Below are 15061 nucleotides of genomic sequence, written 5' to 3'. Positions count from 1 at the left end.
GTGGATAATACAGTAAACAGAATGGAATGAATAAATGTAGATTTTGTTGTGAGTAATTTGTGAGGGATATAAAGCTATGTTTCCTCAGAGGAGATTGACATTTTGGTTTTATATTGTTACTACTGACTGAATTGAAAGATATTGGATATTGACAACGGCAGGGTTTGTGCATTGCTGTTGCTGTTGCCTTTGTTTTGCTATTGTTTTGCTCTCCATGGTCGTAGCCTAGGAATGGAGTCCTGCTCGGAGAGAACCTGTAAAAGCAGCTCAATGTGCTTCCACTTACCCATGCTGCCTCCCAGATGCTCTGCCTGCCCCACAACCCCAGCCTGGCTCGCTGGATCAAAGCTCTGGGACGGGGCTGCCCTCCATAAAACATCTGCCTCTATGTGACTTGACGAGAGGCCTCGAAAGAAATATGGTGTTGGCTTTGAGGCCAGATAGAGGGTTTGATCTCCATGGGGAAACATGGGAACCCTTATGGTGAGACCTGAACCAATTGTATTGGATGTGTAGTTTACTGCTGGGTCTGTGTTGGGCGTACTGGGACTATTAGAATAAATAGTGTAGGACGGACTCTTCTTCCTCTTAATATGTTTCTATCTCTGGATCAAACAACACATTCCTTCCACAGTAGAAGTATTGCCAAGTGTCTGTCCACTGTCCAAGACTTCACAAACAGCTTGTTCTCCCAGCATCTGGCCCCAGATGTAATGATGAAGCCAAGTACACATGGTGAAATTAAGCAGACTGGGCAGTTCAATTGAAGGGTTTGCTTTGGCCTTTCTCTATGTTTTAATATGTCTGTGCTTTAAAAACACAGCAATAAAAACGTGTTATGGTTGTAGTCTATTAAAAATAACAGAAATGAAGGTGGGTATTTTTGTTAACCAATTGCTTGTCCAGAGCAGGGCGCATCTCGACAGTATTGGTGTTGATACATAAAGGCTTAGTTCACTGTTCCATAGCCTTAGTCTTTAGTGATGCTTCTTCAGAATGAGAGAGGCCTTGAAGTGTTTCCCCTGAGATTGTTTTTGCAGGAGTTAGCAGGAGGGGGGTCTTCCTGGGGCATACATCTATACGCTGCTAAATGCATTTAGGGGAAACACTGCATTGGGGTGTGGCTGAAGCCTGGGTGTTAGGCTGAACCCTGGGTGGGTGGCTGGAGCCTGGGTGGGTGGCTGAAGCCTGGGTGTTAGGCTGGAGCCTGGGTGTTAGGCTGAACCCTGGGTGGGTGGCTGGAGCCTGGGTGTTAGGCTGGAGCCTGGGTGTTAGGCTGAAGCCTGGGTGGGTGGCTGGAGCCTGGGTGTTAGGCTGGAGCCTGGGTGTTAGGCTGGAGCCTGGGTGTTAGGCTGGAGCCTGGGTGGGTGGCTGGAGCCTGGGTGTTAGGCTGGACCCTGGGTGGGTGGCTGGAGCCTGGGTGTTAGGCTGGAGCCTGGGTGTTAGGCTGGAGCCTGGTTGGGTGGCTGGAGCCTGGGTGTTAGGCTGGAGCCTGTGTGTGTGGCTGGAGCCTGGGTGTTATGCTGGAGCCTGGGTGTGTGGCTGGAGCCTGGGTGTTAGGCTGGACCCTGGGTGGGTGGCTGGAGCCTGGGTGTTAGGCTGGAGCCTGGGTGTTAGGCTGGACCCTGGGTGTGTGGCTGGAGCCTGGGTGTGTGGCTGGAGCCTGGGTGTTAGGCTGGAGCCTGGGTGATAGGCTGGAGCCTGGGTGGGTGGCTGGAGCCTGGGTGGGTGGCTGGAGCCTGGGTGGGTGGCTGGAGCCTGGGTGTTATGCTGGAGCCTGGGTGTGTGGCTGGAGCCTGGGTGTTAGGCTGGACCCTGGGTGGGTGGCTGGAGCCTGGGTGTTAGGCTGGAGCCTGGGTGTTAGGCTGGACCCTGGGTGTGTGGCTGGAGCCTGGGTGTGTGGCTGGAGCCTGGGTGTTAGGCTGGAGCCTGGGTGATAGGCTGGAGCCTGGGTGGGTGGCTGGAGCCTGGGTGGGTGGCTGGAGCCTGGGTGGGTGGCTGGAGCCTGGGTGTTAGGCTGGAGCCTGGGTGTTAGGCTGGAGCCTGGGTGTGTGGCTGGACCCTGGGTGTGTGGCTGGAGCCTGGGTGTTAGGCTGGACCCTGGGTGTTAGGCTGGAGCCTGGGTGTGTGACTGGAGCCTGGGTGTTAGGCTGGAGCCTGGGTGTGTGGCTGGAGCCTGGGTGGGTGGCTGGAGCCTGGGTGTGTGGCTGGAGCCTGGGTGTTAGGCTGGAGCCTGTGTGTGTGGCTGGAGCCTGGGTGTTAGGCTGGACCCTGGGTGTGTGGCTGGAGCCTGGGTGTTAGGCTGGAGCCTGGGTGTGTGGCTGGAGCCTGGGTGTTAGGCTGGACCCTGGGTGTGTGGCTGGAGCCTGGGTGTGTGGCTGGAGCCTGGGTGTTAGGCTGAACCCTGGGTGTGTGGCTGGAGCCTGGGTGTGTGGCTGGAGCCTGGGTGTTAGGCTGGACCCTGGGTGTGTGGCTGGAGCCTGGGTGTGTGGCTGGAGCCTGGGTGTGTGGCTGGAGCCTGGACAGGCATTAGGCTTTAGGCTTGCTCTCATTGATCGCTCAGCACCACCACACCATGTTCTCATCCAGTTTGCTGATTGATTCAGAGGTCTTAAGAGATTGGAAGCGACCTGGGCTCAGCGCTCTCCCCTGGATTGGCCTGGAGAGGCCATGGGGGTCACAGCCAGCCCATTTCCAGAGAACTCCCGGGTCAACCAGCTCATTCAGCCAGAGGCACAGGTAATTAAGAGGAACATCAACACCCCGATGCTCTTGCCTTGTATCGCTTGGGAGGGGTGCAGGGTGGGGGAGGGGGGACCTGGCTTATAATTATCCCAGACAACCCCCCAAAAGACACGCATGCACACCCTCTCCATCCAGCCTCAGTTCTCTGAATGTAGCTGCAGTGTGATCTATTCACCAGCCTGCTGTTGTCTCATCCATACAATGTCCTGACAATGATAAATCAACAGCAGCCAGCGCATCATGTAGAAAATGTTTTTGTAATTAACTTAGTAAATTTCCCGCTGCGCCATCAGACAGTCGCTGTGCCTCGTACGGAGTCCGATAATGAAATCAATTTGGTTCAAATTGTTTCAGGTGACTTTTAATGAGTATCTAATAACCGGCGGAGGATAGAAGGTCAGGATATCTGTGTGTTGTTTTATAAGTGATGGATCGCTCCGCCGAAAACACGGATATCCAGAGAGGACTAGGCTGGGGTCCAAAGCACAATGACATTGTGTCATTCACTCCCTGTAGTGTAGTGGTGATTCACTAAGACTGCACTATGGGTCTGAATGCTGTACTTGAGGAGGGATAGAAGGTAGCACATCCAATGGATTGATGAAGACCTAAGGGTTGAATCATTGCCATAATCATTTGGGAGCGTTCTTTATACTGTAGCAGTGCAGTCTTCCATTTCTATACTGCACGACTCGAGGCCATACTCCTCTTGCACCATGGTTAGGGGAGCAGCTGAATAGCCTGTTTATTATTAGAGCAGCTAGAAGCAGAGAGGCTGACTGATGAAAGAGAGAAGGAGAGAGTGTAGTTCTGCCCAGAGGAACCTTTAACTTCATTTGTATATCTATTGCTCCTCTTAATATTCAATTCTGTATTTTGCCCTTCTCTGAACACATTACCGGGAAATAGCCACGGCTAATTCATAAACACACTTGATAATTCTGCCTCATTTATAGCTATTGGAGCCAATAACTATTACTTCTCTTCCAGACCATTCTATTAGCCTAAGGGGTGATTCCCCTGAATCGCTAAAGTGTAGATTTAATATCAGTGTTTATGGAGGCTCTGGTCTCTAAAGAGAGAAAAAACACAGCACATTTCCTCAATAAACGAATAGCCTCTCCTCTCTCCCTGGGGCGATGGATTTATTGTATTGTTTTTTCGCTCTTTCATATGGTTGCGGAACGCGCCCGGCGCCCCCAAGCGTCTCGTCTCCCCAGCAGCCTGCCTTTCTGCCTGGCCTGCCTGGCTCTCTGCCTGGCCTGCCTGGCTCTCTGTCTCTGTCTGTCTCTGACTGGGAGGGAGCACATTCCTCTCGTGCCACGACTGCCCTCCCTCACATGATATAACTGTGTAGCGGCTGAGGCTCTGTCCCAGGGTTCCTGCTGGCAGGAAGTGAAGCGTCTAGCACTCCAACCGAGCGCAGGCCAGGCCAGCTCCTCAGAGAGGCTGGGAGAGACAGACTCCTCTTTCTTTCTCCTCCACGTCAATATCAGCTCTATCTCCTCATTCAGACAGCAGCCAGACAGCAGAGATAGGTCTGATCATCTAGTGTCTCTGATGATTTAATGCTAGAATGAATGGGTGCATCTGGCAGTGGCACGCACATGGCAGGCCTGGCATAACACTGACAACACTGACAATCCATTACTGTTGATAGACTGCCTGGCGAGAGATACAGGATACTGGCATGGATGTGGTGTGGTAAGAGCTGGGTTGGTGTGTCCCTGCTGCTGTGAATGTGTCTCTGTCTGTTAAGTGCTGTATTTGTTTTCATTCTGTGCTGGTGTGTTTGTGTCAAGTTGTCTCGTCGTCACAAGTCTCATTTTTTCATAGAGTTTTTTTTCCCAGGAGGATAAGAGTTCCTGCCATCCTCAAACCCAATCTCTTCTCAGACAGATGAGCGCCCCTCCCTCCCTCTCTTCTCCTCTCCCCCTCTCCCTCCCTCTCTTCTCCTCTCCCCCTCTCCCTCCCTCTCTCCTCCTCTCCCCCTCTCCCTCCCCTCTCCCTCCCTCTCTTCTCCTCTCCCCCTCTCCCTCCCTCTCTCCTCCTCTCCCCCTCACCCTCACTCTGTTCCCCGCTCTAACGACGGCTGCGTGCTCAGCGTGAGGAACCAAACGCTCTGCCACTTTACTTTAGCGCAGGGGGATGTGTTCTCAGACACACGGGATGTGTTGTAAATATTGGTGTCAAACACGGAGGGCACTATTACCAACCGGCACCTCAGCATCCTAACACCAGGGAGAGCAATTACCAGCATGATCTCAACACAATAGTATGATGCTACTGCAGCCTGCCTGCATGACAACAACGGACTCTCTCTCTCTCCTCTCTCTCTACCTCTGTCTTTCTCTCTCTTTCTTTCTCTCTCTCTCAGTTTGTCTCTTTTCTTATTCTCTCTCTCACCATCTATATGACTCCTCTGTCTCTCTACTCTCTGTCAATCCCCCTCCCTCCCTGTAATAATTGAATACATCTCATTCCTAGCCGGCCTTCATGCCTAGCTGCCTGTGCCACCCAGGACTGAGCCTGTTGGGCTGAGGAAAGCCAATTTGCTCCACCATGACTCCCCAGGGACCATTCACACGATCACTGCTGACATTTGCTAAGAGACATTTTGCAACATGGCGAGGATTGATGTGTTAAGCAGATTGAGATTTTGTCTTTATAAAGAATTCACTGATGCACTTTGAAATCAGTCCTGGGAAGGCACCTGCTTCTTTACACTGGAGGGGAACTAGATCACAAGGTCAGTGTTGTTGTAGGGTTTCTAACCGTTTACCAGCAGTATACGGCGCTGTTACAGGCTGATTGTTACATGGAGCCCCTCTGTAACGTTAGTTAAAAAAATGCTTGACACAAGACCATTCACTTTAGTAGTTCAGTCTCAGTGACTGTGTAAAACAACTTCTCCCTCAACGTCATCAAGACAAAGGAGATGATTGTGGACTACAGGAAAAGGAGGACCGAACAGGCCCCCATTCTCATCGACAGGGCTGCAGTGGAGCAGGTCGAGAGCTTCAAGTACCTTGGTGTCCACATCACCAACAAACTAACATGTGCAAGCACACAGTCGTGAAAAGGGCACAACAAAACCTATTCCCCCTCAGGAGACTGAAAAGATTTGACATGGGTCCCCAGATCCTCAAAAGGTTCTACAGCTGCATCATCGAGAGCATTCTGACTGGTTGCATCACTGCCTGGTACGGCAATTGCTCGGCCTCTGACCGCAAGGCACTACAGAGGGTAGTGCGTACGGCCCAGTACATCACTGGGGCCAAGCTTCCTGCCATCCAGGACCTCTATACCAGGCGGTGTCAGAGGAAGGTCCTAAACATTGTCAAAGACTCCAGCCACCCTAGTCATAGACTGGTCTCTCTGCTACCTCACGGCAAGCGGTACCAGAGCGCCAAGTCTAGGTCCAAGAGGCTTCTAAACAGCTTCTACCCCCAAGCCATAAGACTCCTGAACATCTAGTCAAATGGCTACCCAGACTATTTGCATTGCCCCCCCCCCCCCCCCCCCCACGCTGCTGCTACTCTCTGTTATTATCTGTGCATAGCCACTTTAATAACTCTACCTACATGTACATATTACCTCAATTACCTTGACAAACCGGTACCCCCTGTTTATAGCCTTGTTACTGTTATTTTACTGCTGCTCTTTAATTATTTGTTACTATAATTTCTTATTTTTTTGTTGTATTTTTCTAAAAACTGCATTGTTGGTTAAGGGCTTAAGGGCTTGTAAGTAAACATTTCACTGTAAGGTCTACACCTGTTGTATTCAGCGCATGTGACAAATAACATTTAACAAATAACACTGGATAAGAGTATTCACTTGTGATTTGTTTTCAAGGAATGCACATATTTACCATTTGCCATCAGATGATGTATTTTGCTGTCATCGTGGCTGGGCAGTTAAGAGTTAACTTGCCTGCTCCTCTCCTCTTGATGACATCAGTATTGTCTTTGCATCCATGAAATGAAAAGTCTAACCTTAGTCAGCAGGAGTGGGGAATTCACACACATTAATATGGCGCTCGATCTCCTCTCCCCTCCTCTGCAGTCTCTCCCTCCCTGTTCTCTTCGGTATGAAACGGTCTATGTTTGGAGCTAATGCAGGGCTTTGTACTGCAGGCACAGCCGTAGTGTTACATTTATAGTACGTCTTGTCCTACCACAAGAGTGTTGCACATGGAATAATGATAAGACAGCTAGCAGTTAGCTGGGGAACGATATGATGGTCATTTTGTTTAATAAATGACCGTGTCCATGGTGTCCAGAATCACTATGTTGTGAGGCTTGGGACTGGACCACAACAGCCAACTACGCTAGCTAACAGGGCTTTTCTCTGGGTGGGCTCAGTCTTCTCTCCCTCCGACCATCCATCCAGCTCAGCCATGGACCAAACCCAGGTCAGAAGAGACAGGTCAGATGAGACAGGTCAGAGGAGACAGGTCAGAGGAGACAGGTCAGAGGAGAGAAGAGAGAGGAGACAGGTCAGAGGAGACAGGTCAGAGGAGACAGGTCAGAGGAGAGAAGAGAGAGGAGACAGGTCAGAGGAGACAGGAGAGAGAAGACAGGTCAGAGGAGACAGGTCAGAGGAGACAGGTCAGAGGAGACAGGCCAGAGGAGACAGGAGAGAGAAGACAGGTCAGAGGAGACAGGTCAGAGGAGACAGGAGAGAGAAGACAGGTCAGAGGAGACAGGCCAGAGGAGACAGGAGAGAGGAGACATGTCAGAGGAGACAGGTCAGAGGAGACAGGAGAGAGAAGACAGGTCAGAGGAGACAGGTCAGAGGAGACAGGAGAGAGGAGAGAGGAGACATGTCAGAGGAGACAGGTCAGAGGAGACAGGCCAGAGGAGACAGGAGAGAGGAGAGAGGAGACATGTCAGAGGAGACAGGTCAGAGGAGACAGGCCAGAGGAGACAGGAGAGAGGAGAGAGGAGACATGTCAGAGGAGACAGGTCAGAGGAGACAGGTCAGAGGAGACAGGTCAGAGGAGACAGGAGAGAGGAGACAGGTCAGAGGAGACAGGTCAGAGGAGAAAGGAGAGAGGAGACAGGTCAGAGGAGACAGGTCAGAGGAGACAGGAGAGAGGAGACATGTCAGAGGAGACAGGTCAGAGGAGACAGAAGAGAGGAGACAGGTCAGAGGAGACAGGAGAGAGGAGACAGGTCATAGGAGACAGGTCAGAGGAGACAGGTCAGAGGAGACAGGTCAGAGAAGACAGGAGAGAGGAGACAGGTCAGAGGAGACAGGTCAGAGGAGACAGGAGAGAGGAGACAGGTCAGAGGAGACAGGTCAGAGGAGACAGGAGAGAGAAGACAGGTCAGAGGAGACAGGTCAGAGGAGACAGGAGAGAGGAGACATGTCAGAGGAGACAGGTCAGAGGAGACAGGAGAGAGGAGACAGGTCAGAGGAGACAGGTCAGAGGAGACAGGTCAGAGAAGACAGGAGAGAGGAGATGTCAGAGGAGACAGGTCAGAGGAGACAGGAGAGAGGAGACAGGTCAGAGGAGACAGGTCAGAGGAGACAGGTCAGAGGAGACAGGTCAGAGGAGACAGGTCAGAGGAGACAGAAGAGAGGAGACAGGTCAGAGGAGACAGGAGAGAGGAGAGAAGAGAGAGGAGACAGGTCAGAGGAGACAGGAGAGAGGAGACAGGTCAGAGGAGACAGGTCAGAGGAGACAGGTCAGAGGAGACAGGTCAGAGGAGACAGGTCAGAGGAGACAGGAGAGAGGAGACAGGAGAGAGGAGACAGGTCAGAGGAGACAGGAGAGAGGAGACAGGAGAGAGGAGACAGGTCAGAGGAGACAGGAGAGAGGAGACAGGTCAGAGGAGACAGGTCAGAGGAGACAGGTCAGAGGAGACAGGAGAGAGGAGACAGGTCAGAGGAGACAGGAGAGAGGAGACAGGTCAGAGGAGACAGGTCAGAGGAGACAGGAGAGAGGAGACAGGAGAGAGGAGACAGAATAAACATGTTAGCAGGTGGGGCTGGTGTGAGGCTAGAGCTGGACACAGACAGTAAATGACAGTAATGACAGTCTGTTGGAGGAAGGTGGTGATTTGGTCATCTGTGTGGAGGACAGGACAGTGATGACCACAGTGCCTGGCCACAGTGCCTGGCCACAGTGCCTGGCCACAGTGCCTGGCCTGGCTGCAGGGCTGGAGCCGTGTGCGTGTGTTTGTGTGCTTGGCTGGGCTACCACTGCTTTCAGCAGCTCCAAGACTATCAGTTTATGATGGAGCTGCATATGAACACATGCAGGCAATCACATTTTCTCTACAACATGTAGGCCAATAGGAGGCAACCAGTTCCATTTATGTCCCCACATTCAAAATGAAATTACAGGAATAACCATGAAGTAATATTTTTTTTATGTCTATGTGATTTTGATGGGTAAAGTCTGTTGTTTCCTAATCCACATTTCACTATGTTTTGTGGGGATTATTTTGTCTTCGCTGATTAACAACTTTGCACATTAAAGTGAAAGACTGAAACCATTTTGAAGTCAGAAAATCAGAGTCAATAGAACTCTGAAAAGCAATTTAAGCCGTTTCACACGGTTGTCATTTTTCGAGTGTTCCTTTCTTAATAGTTTTGTTTTGCAATAAGCTCACGAGAGTTGGAAACTGCAGGGGAGTTCATGAATTGAAGTTCAGATTTAGCACTGAATTAGTATTCTCTTAACAGCTCAGTTGAATGGCATGCCCAGATGAACAAAACTGAAAATACATTGGAACAAATAAAGAAATTGTACTCTATTCCCTGTGACAGTTTTATCTACTGTCCCTCTTTCTGAAAAAACATGATTCAATTTATATTATTCATCTTTTCGAAAGTACATCCGTTTCTCCAAGGAAAAAAAAAACATTTCTATTTGCCATCAAGTCTTTTGGTGTAGTATGAACTAGATAGTTGGCTCATCCCCAGAAATAGGCCTAGTTTGGGCTGAAATCTCATTTAATAGTACTTTACAGGACAATATTGGAGTAACACTTAAATCACTTTAGACAATCTGAAGTCAGTTTAGAAAATCTTACATATTTTGCGGCAGCCTCCATGGGTTTAACTGCAGTAATGTTGTAACTTTAGCTCTCACTAGGTAATCTTCCATTTGAATGATGTGTTTCCTTCCCCAAACTAGTGAGCCCTTGTTCCTGGTCTGAGTTTAGTAGTGGCATTCTGAACTTGGCAGTGACATGAGGGGATTTGTTCAAGTTGGGCTCAGTGTATTGGCAAAGGGATTCCACTTGAGACAGACCAGGGAGGGAGGGAGGAGAGGGGAGAGAGGGAGGAGAGGGGAGGGAGGAGAGGGAGGGAGGGAGGAGAGGGGAGAGAGGGAGGAGAGGGGAGGGAGGAGAGGGAGGGAGGGAGGGAGGAGAGAGAGGAGAGGGAGGGAGGGAGGAGAGGGGAGAGAGGAGAGGGAGGGAGGGAGGAGAGGGGAGAGAGGGAGGAGAGGTGAGGGAGGAGAGGGGAGAGAGGGAGGAGAGGTGAGGGAGGAGAGGGAAGGAGGGAGGAGAGGGGAGGGAGGAGAGGGAGGGAGGGAGGAGAGGGGAGAGAGGGAGGAGAGGGGAGGGAGGAGAGGGAGGGAGGGAGGAGAGGGGAGGGAGGAGAGGGAGGGAGGGAGGAGAGGGGAGGGAGGGAGGGAGGGAGGAGAGGGGAGAGAGGGAGGAGAGGTGAGGGAGGAGAGGGAAGGAGGGAGGAGAGGGGAGAGAGGAGAGGGAGGGAGGGAGGAGAGGGGAGAGAGGGAGGAGAGGTGAGGGAGGAGAGGGGAGAGAGGGAGGAGAGGTGAGGGAGGAGAGGGAAGGAGGGAGGAGAGGGGAGGGAGGAGAGGGAGGGAGGGAGGAGAGGGGAGAGAGGGAGGAGAGGGGAGGGAGGAGAGGGAGGGAGGGAGGAGAGGGGAGGGAGGAGAGGGAGGGAGGGAGGAGAGGGGAGAGAGGGAGGGAGGGAGGGAGGGAGGAGAGGGGAGAGAGGGAGGAGAGGTGAGGGAGGAGAGGGAAGGAGGGAGGAGAGGGGAGAGAGAGGAGTGGGGAGAGGAGGAGAGGGAGGGAGGAGAGGGAAGGAGGGAGGAGAGGGGAGGGAGGAGAGGGAGGGAGGGAGGAGAGGGGAGAGAGGGAGGAGAGGTGAGGGAGGAGAGGGAAGGAGGGAGGAGAGGGGAGAGAGAGGAGTGGGGAGAGGAGGAGAGGGGAGAGACGGAGTGGAGGAGATGGGAGAGAGGGAGGTGAGGGAGGAGAGGGGAGAGAGGGAAGAGAGGGAGGGAGGGAGTGGAGGAGAGGGGAGAGAGGGAGGAGAGGGGAGGGAGGGGAGGGAGGAGAGGGAGGGAGGGAGGGGAGAGGAGGAGAGGGGAGAGAGGGAGTGGAGGAGATGGGAGAGAGGGAGGGAGGAGAGGGGAGAGAGGGAGGGAGGGGAGAGAGGGAGGGAGCGAGAGAGGGAGGGAGGGCGACCTGAGCGCGTCCCATATCGCAGCAGAGTGAGTGGCAGAGTGCCCTAGATCTGTGGATTGAAGAGTGGTGCCCTTTAGCCACACAGGCCTGTCTGATTAATATGAACGTTAGGCAGGGAGGGAGGGGAGGGAGAAGACAGTAACACCACACTAGGGCTGACCCATTTAGTCGAATGGTCGATTGTTTGGTCAATAGGCTGTTGGTCGACCAAGATTGTTTTAGTCGAGCCGTGGCAAATAAATCCAAAATATTCCACAGGAGACACCTGTCTGATTCCCGTCTGTCTGAGTGGACTAATCCATTGTGAAGGCTGCAGGGATGGTACATCGGTATCACCAGTAGTGCATTTACCGTTCATTCCCATTATTTATCATCTACAATGTTTGTTTGGTTACCATAATATCTGTTAATCCAGTCAATATATTATTACTACAGTCTTAATGTTGTCATTGTAGGAGTGGACACGTTGTTTAGTTACCATAATATCTGTTAATCCATTCAATATATTATTACTACAGTCTTAATGTTGTCATTGTAGGAGTGGACACGTTGTTTAGTTACCATAATATCTGTTAATCCATTCAATATATTATTACTACAGTCTTAACGTTGTCATTGTAGGAGTGGACACGTTGTTTGCAGAGCGCACAACCTAGGCTACACTTGTGAGAATTTTGGGGGGTTTATTTCCTTTCATTTACGAGTTGTCAATTTGTTCATTGTCTTTTGTTTGGAGAGCTCCTATCAATCTTGAGAAAGGACGCGCACCTGATTACACATATAGACTAGTCTACCTGGCCTGCGCGCAAATGTAGGCCTATAAATGTAGGCCTATAAATGTAGGCCTATAAATGCGCTGGAAACTCTGAGGGCCCACAATATTTTATACAATGTTTGCTAGCACAAGCTTCGGCTGGACCATTGGCTGGACCAATAGTTGATACAATGTTTCAAGTTCCTTGCAGATAGGCCATGCATGGCCAATGTGATTTATAGGATATTTATTTTTATCAGGATATTTTCCACCTTCGGGCTGCAATGTTTTTATTTTTTGGCTTTATGTAGGCTATTTTTACACATTGGCAATGACAATAGAGGTTACTTTTAGATTTGTATCATTTTCATTTAGTTTGAATGTTGATTAACCACATGACATTGATTTTGAGATATGAAGACTTTACTATAAATGAAATTAAACTCTGTGTATCATTTTTTTTTTTCAGTGCTTAAAGCATCAGACAAGCTCAGTAGCCTATATAGTTGATTTTATTCAAACATAGGGTGTCTATATATGGAAAAATACACGTTAAAAAATGTGACTCTTGATCAACCAACATTTTGTTTTGTCGGTGACAGCCGTACACTAGCTGTATGTGTGCTTGGGTTTAAAGTGATGGAGTTTAAAAGGGGGTTGTGTGTATAATGATATTCCCGCAAAAACGTTATTTCAAAGTATAAACCTCTGAACCTATTGCATTTAGGTGTACTTTATGTACGTGTGTGTGTGTGTGTGTGTGTGTGTGTGTGTGTGTGTGTGTGTGTGTGTGTGTGTGTGTGTGTGTGTGTGTGTGTGTGTGTGAGTCCGCTTCATAACACACAAACTGTAGTATCATAACTCTTTGCTCCACATTATGGCACTTGTTTCCACTTTTTTGTCAGATTATAGTCACTGGTGATTGAGTGCGTGAGTGGTTGTGGTCATCAGTCTGTGGTCAGTGGTTGTGGTTGGTACAGTGATTGGCAGAGCTGTATCATGGCTATTTGAAACAATTTTAAGAGCAAACAGGCTACAGAAATGACCATCCATCAACCCTGCTCACAGAATATTGACTTTGTTTTTTTAATCTTATTAATCTTATTAAATTGAATCTTAAATTCAATTTACGTCATAAAAGTGTTTGAACTAACATTATACAATTTCCCACAACTGAATGAATGCTGTGGATTTTCTCCTTGACATACAGTTGAAGTCGGAAGTTTACATACACCTTAGCCAAATACATTTAAACTCAGTTTTTCACAATTCCTGACATTTAATCCTAGTAAAAATTCCCTGTCTTCGGTCAGTTAGGATCACCACTTTATTTTAAGAATGTGAAATGTCAGAATAATAGTAGAGAGAATTATTTATTTCAGCTTTTATTTCTTTCATCCCATTCCTCCTGACAGAGCTGGTGTAACTGAGTCAGGTTTGTAGGCCTCCTTGCTCGCACACACTTTTTCAGTTCTGCCCACACATTTTCTATAGGATCGAGGCCAGGGCTTTGTGATGGCCACTCCAATACCTTGACAATGTTGTCCTTAAGCAATTTTGCCACAGCATTGGAAGTATGCTTGGGGTCATTGTCCTTTTGGAAGACCCATTTGCCACTAAGCTTCAACTTCCTGACTGATGTCTTGAGATGTTGCTTCAATATATCCACATACTTTTCCATCCACATAATTTCCCACTTCATCATGATGCCATCTATTTTGTGAAGTACCCCAGTCCCTCCTGCAGCAAAGAACCCCCACAACATGATGCTGCCACCCCCGTGCTTCATGGTTGGGATGGTGTTCTTCGGCTTGCAAGCCTCCCCCTTTTTCATCCAAAAATAACAATGGTCATTATGGCCAAACAGTTCTATTTTTGTTTCATCAGACCAGAGGACATTTCTCCAAAAAGTATGATCTTTGTCCCCATGTGCAGTTACAAACCTTAGTCTGGCTTTTTTATGGCGGTTTTAGAGCAGTGGCTTCTTCCTTGCTGAGTGGCCTTTCAGGTTATGTCGATATAGGACTCGTTTTACTGTGGATATAGATACTTTTGTACGTGTTTCCTCCAGCATCTTCACAAGGTCCTTTGCTGTTGTTCTGGGATTGATTTGCATTTTTCGCACCAAAGTACGTTCATCTCTAGGAGACAGAACACGTCTCCTTCCTGAGCAGTATGACGGCTGCGTGGTCCCATGGTGTTTATACTTGCGTGCTATTGTTTGTACAGATGAATGTGGTACCTTCAGGCGTTTGTAAATTGCTCCCAAGGATGAACCAGACTTGTGGAGGTCTACATTTTTTTCTAAGGTCTTGGCTGATTTCTTTTGATTTTCCCATGATGTCAAGCAAAGAGGCACTGAGTTTGAAGGTAGGCTTTGAAATACATCCACAGGTACACCTCCAATTGACTCAAATGATGTCAATTAGCCTATCAGAAGCTTCTAAAGCCATGACATAATTTTCTGTCATTTTCCAAGCTGTTTAAAGACACAGTCAACTTAGTGTAGGTAATCTTCTGACCCACTGGAATTGTGATACAGTGAATTATAAGTGAAATAATCTGTCTGTAAACAATTGTTGGAAAAATTACTTGTGTCATGCACAAAGTAGATGACCTAACCGACTTGTCAAAACTATAGTTTGTTAACAAGAAATTTGTGGATTGGTTGAAAAACGGGTTTTAATGATTCCAACCTAAGTGTATGTAAACTTCATACTTCAACTGTATCTCCTGGATATTGTCCATTGATTAGCTCTAGCAGCCAGCCAGCCAGCCAGGCATTGTATACAGTACTGTACAGTAGGCCATTCTGCTGCTCCCAGCAGGATTGGCTCAGGCGTTATTGAGTTGGGATGTGGAGCTATTGTTTAGGGAGGCAGAGATGAGCCACACAGAGCCCCCCCCCCTCCCATGTCTGACTGAGACAGAGGGAACAAATGTCATAAATCATCCATAATCCACCACACTGGAGAGGAGAGGAGAAAAGGGGAGACATCACGCTTCACATAATCTGCCCTGCTCACAAATCCACCATACGGGTGACAGATTAACATTAGCCTGACATCTAGGCTACGATTTTCCAGTCAACTCACCGGGACCCAGAAAA

At 49.3% G+C, this 15061-nt stretch overlaps 1 protein-coding gene across 1 annotated transcript in view; it reads left to right on the top strand.

The window, feature by feature from the left end:
• The window catches only part of LOC145867199 (AT-rich interactive domain-containing protein 1B), a 43285-nt gene that overhangs the window by 27056 nt on the left and 1168 nt on the right, over positions 1 to 15061 (top strand). The gene's annotated exons all lie outside the window — the stretch shown is intronic.

This window comes from Salmo salar, chromosome 01, assembly GCF_965601325.2.
Source record: "Salmo salar chromosome 01, fSalSal1, whole genome shotgun sequence".
In the NCBI taxonomy this organism is placed as follows: Eukaryota; Metazoa; Chordata; class Actinopteri; order Salmoniformes; family Salmonidae; genus Salmo; species Salmo salar.
This window is presented reverse-complemented; position numbering and strand designations above follow the sequence as displayed.